General features: G+C 45.2%; 1 protein-coding gene across 1 annotated transcript in view; it reads left to right on the top strand.

Moving 5' to 3' along the window:
- Window positions 1-5,227, top strand: part of LOC132571892 (uncharacterized) — an 851,656-nt gene that overhangs the window by 312,817 nt on the left and 533,612 nt on the right. The gene's annotated exons all lie outside the window — the stretch shown is intronic.

The raw sequence follows: 5,227 nt of genomic DNA, 5'->3' as shown, positions 1-5,227 counted from the left end.
TCTTGGGGCCCATAGGCCTCATAATAGCGGAACTGTCAGCAACGTACTTTGTAGGTCATGCTGTCCTTAGCCAGAACCTTTGATACAGCTGATTCCCATAATTCAACACCACTTCCAGGCTGGACTGGATGCGGGCTCTTTTATGCTGTCTTTTCAGTTCCAGGTTCTTCTGGGTCCTGCTCTTCCATCTCCTTCCCCTTCTCTTGGGTCACCTCTGTGTTTGAAAAGTTGCCTTTATTTACTTGGCTATGAAGAGAGTCTTCTCCCTGTGGGGACGAAGAGAGACAGACAGGTGTCAAAAGGAAAATACGTATACACACACAAACATGCAGACATATATGCACATATAAATACAATCTCCACTCCCCAAATGAAGCAGGGAATATACCACAAGTCCTTCATCCAGAGAATTATCACAGTTTTCTCCCAGCCCCATATTCCCTCTCATCCTGAAAGAAGGACCATTTTCCAGAGTCCAGACCAAGGGTGGCCAAACTTGCTTAATGTAAGAGCCACATAGAATAAATGTCAGATGTTTGAGAGCTGCAAGAAATTCTTGTCAGATGTTTGAGAGTCACAAAGAAGGAAGGAAGGAAGGAAGGAAGGAAGGAAGGAAGGAAGGAAGGAAGGAAGGAAGGAAGGAAGGAAGGAAGGAAGGAAGGAAGGAAGGAAGGATAGATTGTGGGAGGGAGAGGTGAAAAGAAAGCAACTTTAACTTTAAGTGCATTTTCCAAACCACTGGCTGGCTTGGCTTGGAGAAGTGGTGGGGGCTTTGAGAGCCACGCAATATGTGTAAAAGAGCCACATGTGGCTCCTGGGCCACAGTTTGGCCACCCCTGGTCCAGACTATTTGGCATAAGGTCTACACCAAGACCTTGAACACTTTTGCACGGCTACTAATTATCTCAGTGGTGCCCGGCTGGAGATGGCAGTAGGGGGGAGAGTCAGCCAAAATACCTACCATTGTGATAAGCCAATCAGCACGAATGATTCAACAGATGTGGTCCCATCTCGAATTCCTTTCTGGGCCTCCCGACCCCAAAAAGGCAGGCTTCCTATTTTTGCTGGCATCTCCCCTAACAAGATCTGAACCCAACCTCTAGGCGGTTGAAGCTAAAATAGTCATCTACCATGAATAAATAACCAACAAAGTTTACTACAACGCCAAAGAAATTCCTGAGAAATTGATCCATGCCATCCTCATAAGGCTCTCACTTTGCACTGAAATTTTTGCAAGCACTTTATTCTTTTTGCAAGCACTTTATTCAAGAAATACAGGATCGGCACAGGCACTTTTTGCTACTTTTGGGAGAGGTTGAGAAGACACTTGCACTTTACGAGACATTTAGGGCACTTTATATTGTGAACTGTGCAATGGATATATACATGAAAGAAATGTGGACTGATTTATTGATTACTGAGCATAAGAAATAATATTTGTATCCAGGGCTTATTTTGTAGCAGGGACTCCTTTGCATATTAAGCCACACACCTCTGATGTAGCCAATCCTCAGTAGGCCCTGAAGTAAAGAGCCCTGTAAGCTCTTGGAGGATTGGCTAGATCAGGGGAGTGTGGCCTAATATGCAAAGGAGTTCTTGCTACAAAAAAAGCCGTTTGGATCTGCAGAAAACTGTATTAGTTATGCATTCACAGTAGTTGATTATGGTGGCTTTAGCTGTTTCCGTGAATCTCTTGGTTTGCAACTTCCAGGTGGGTTCTGAAGTTCTCTCAGAATTCAAACCCACCTCCAGCAGATGGAGCTCAGTTCCCTGAAGAAAATGGCTGCAGGGGAGGGAGCTGGCCAACCTAGGACAGCCATGGCTTGGCATGATCCCCGCCTCCCTCCTTTCCAAGATATAAAAACTTATCTCCCCACCCCCCACCATGACTTACTTCTAAGGAAACCTCCCTGGGATCTGGCTACATGGCCCTTTCCTTCTGCTGCTGCTTCTCAACAACCCCCCTCCCCAGTCCTCCTTCGCCCTGCAAATGCAAACCCCTTCCCCTCCTAGGGTTGCCAAGTTCAATTCAAGAAATATCTGGGGACTTTGGGGATGGATCCAGGAGACTTTGGGGGTGGAGCCAGAAGACATTAGGGGTGGAGCCAAGATCAAGGCTGTGACAAGCATAATTGAACTCCAAAGAGAGGTCTGGCCATCACATTTAAAGGGGCGGCACACCTTTTCAATTCCTTCCTTCTGTAGGAAATAATGAAGTACAGGGGCACCTTCTTTTGGGGCTCATAGAATTGGACCCCCTGGTCCAATTTTTTTGAAACTTGGTGGGTATTTTGGGGAGAGGCACTAGATGCTATACTGAAAAATTGGTGCCTCTACCCCAAAAAACAGCCCCCCCAGAGCCCCAGATACCCGCGGATCAATTCTCCATGATTTTCTATGGGAATAAATCTCCATAGGGAATAAAAGAATTCCCAGCAGACATTTCCCTCCCCTCCCCCTGCTTTCTGACGACCTTGAAGCGGGGAGGGGGAGGGTCTCCAAACCGGGAGATCCCCTGCTCCCACCTGGGGATTGGCAACCCTACCCCCTCTCCAAAGAAAGCCCCTTTCCTCCCCTGTCCCATCCCCCTCCTTGCTCGACCTCTCCAGCAAGCAGCTTGGTGGTTTTAACCCTTTCAGTGCTGCAGAGGAAGGAGAATCGTGTCCTTCGGGATTTTCATTTAGGCTGCCGTCAGCAACGCCTTATGCTGCTCCATGGGGCTTCTCAGGAGTAACTTTGCTGCAGGGGGTTGCGCTCCTCCCGAGTTTTCCCGGGGCTGTTCAGCCAGCTCAGAAAAAGGAAGGTGAAGCTGGGTCCCTCCTCCTTAGCCATTCGCCTCCTAGAATAAGGACCTTATTTATTTGTTATCTCATTCTCCCATGTTACTGTTTTATTGTTTTCCCAGGCAAATGCTATCCAAGGCAAATTATCTTTCAGTTTGTTAATCTCACTAATTTGCCTTTGGATTCTAGCTCTGTACCACTTTGCGTTCTAAACCACTGCCCACTAGCTATTAGTAGCTCTGCTCACTATACCCCTTCCATTGTCTGAGGAAGTACGCATGCACACCAAAGCTTACATTCTGGATAAAACTTGATTGACCTTAAAGGTGCTACTGGACTCCTATAATAAGGACCGTAAAACTCAAATGGGAGGGGGGGTACGAAAGGGGGAGTTAGTGATTATGAGATCAGACTTTTATTTAAACAGTACAATACAGCAGAAGCGACAGTATATACCAGGGTGGCCAAACTTGCTTAACGTAAGAGCCACATAGAATAAACGTCAGATGTTTGAGAGCCACAAGACATGAACATTAGAGTTTGAGGAAGGATGGAGGGAGGGAGGGAGATGAGGAGGAGAGGTGGAAATAAAGCAACTTTATCTTTAAATGCATTCTCCAAGTTGCCAGCTGGCTTGGCTTGGAGAAGTGATTTAAAAAGAAAAATGCCTTCTCCAAGCCAGCCGATGGTGTGGTGGGGGTTTTGGGAGCCACACAATGTGTGTGAAAGGGCCACATGTGGCTCCTGAGTCAGTTTGTCCACCTCTGGTATATACAGTATAACAGATAATAATGCTGACATGAGGCAATATGAAATAATTGTTTCAACATAGAGTTCTGCTAGCCCAGGAAGTCCAGATGAAGACCCTGGGCATTTTATTTCTCTGTTTCAATATTTAAATACCTTCCTATATAACACCTATTATATAGGAAAAGAAATTTTGTTTAGGGTTTTAGATTGGTTGTAATTTTGTTTTATATTACATATTATCTATTGTGTTACTAATATTATCTTTTGTGTTACTAATGTTTCAAATAAATTTTTCAAAAAAAAATATTTAAATGTCTTCAATGGTGGTATCAGCTTCAAATTCGGACGCCAAGGAAGAATGCCAGCTATCGTTATTTTTATGATTTTCCCTTGTCTTCCTTTTACAATGTATCTAATACCGTTTTCACACACAGCTGACCTCGCAGTCACAATCCTGTTCCCTCCGCAGCGTCTGTCGGATTTCCCACCATCTGCGCCGGAGTTACAGGAAGTTCTGCGGCTTTTGCGTAGCAAACGTAAACTGGGTTTTAGCGGTTTACATTTGCTACGCAAAAGCTGCAGCACTTCCTGTAACTTGTGTGTGTTGTCACAGAATCAATCCAACTTAACCGGTAATTAGAAAATATATAAATAAGCAGGAAGACCCCACCCACACCCCTGGAAATATATTATTAAACTCCCACACTGGATCCCTGTTGACTACCTAGATGCGCCTTAAGATAGAATGAGATATCATAAAATCAGTCTCCCATTTCTTTAGATGATATTTTGGGCAAATAAGGCACACGTCTTTTGAGAAACGCTTTATTATTCCAAAACCTTTTAATGACTGAGAAACTACATTGTTTAAAGACAGAGCTCTGCCATGTGGGAGGAAAGCTCCTGTTCTTCCATAGGACAATTACTGGTTGCCACAACTGTACATAAAACATTTGTAAGCGAGTTAAATGCAATTTCATTATGGTAACAACATACGCAAGCCATCAAGAGGGGATTGGATAAACACTTGGAGCAGAGGTCCATCAGTGGCTATTAGCCACAGCGTATTGTTGGAACTCTCTTATCTGGGGCAGTGCTGCTCTGTATTCTTGGTGCTTGGGAGGGACGACAGTGGGAAGGCTTCTAGTGTCCTGGCCCCACTGATGGACCTCCTGATGGCACCTGGGGGTTTTTTTGGCCACTGTGTGACAGAGTGTTGGACTGGATGGGTCATTGGCCTGATCCAGCATGGCTTCTCTTATGTTCTTATGTAGTCACCCAACAAAAAAAGCAGCAGCTGTTCTGGAGACAAAAAAAACATCCCTTAGTCAAAAATGGCCCTTCTTGTCCACCATCCTCTTCCTAGGCCGATCAAAGTCCTCCTCAAGTTCATAAGGAGGCGGCTGCTTCCGACTGTGTAGCATCAGTGAAAAAGAAAAATAGAGAGGGGACTAAACATAAAACAGCCAGTGCCATGATGCCCTTGTGTAGATCTGTGGTGTTGTGATCTGAATGGCCTTGGCTGGCCCGATATTGTTAGATCTCAAAAGCTAAGCAGGGTCAGTCCTGGTTAGCAGCTGGAGGGAGGACTACCGTCAACATCTAGGGTTGCTGTCAATACTCCCTCTAAACTGTGGAGACTTGTGAGCTAAAATTCTATTTCGTGAGCTACTGGCATTAAAGTTGTGAGCTAC

Source organism: Heteronotia binoei, chromosome 5, assembly GCF_032191835.1.
Source record: "Heteronotia binoei isolate CCM8104 ecotype False Entrance Well chromosome 5, APGP_CSIRO_Hbin_v1, whole genome shotgun sequence".
Lineage (NCBI taxonomy): Eukaryota > Metazoa > Chordata > Lepidosauria > Squamata > Gekkonidae > Heteronotia > Heteronotia binoei.
The sequence above is the reverse complement of the archived record's forward strand: the minus strand, read 5'-3'. Positions and strand labels throughout refer to the sequence as shown.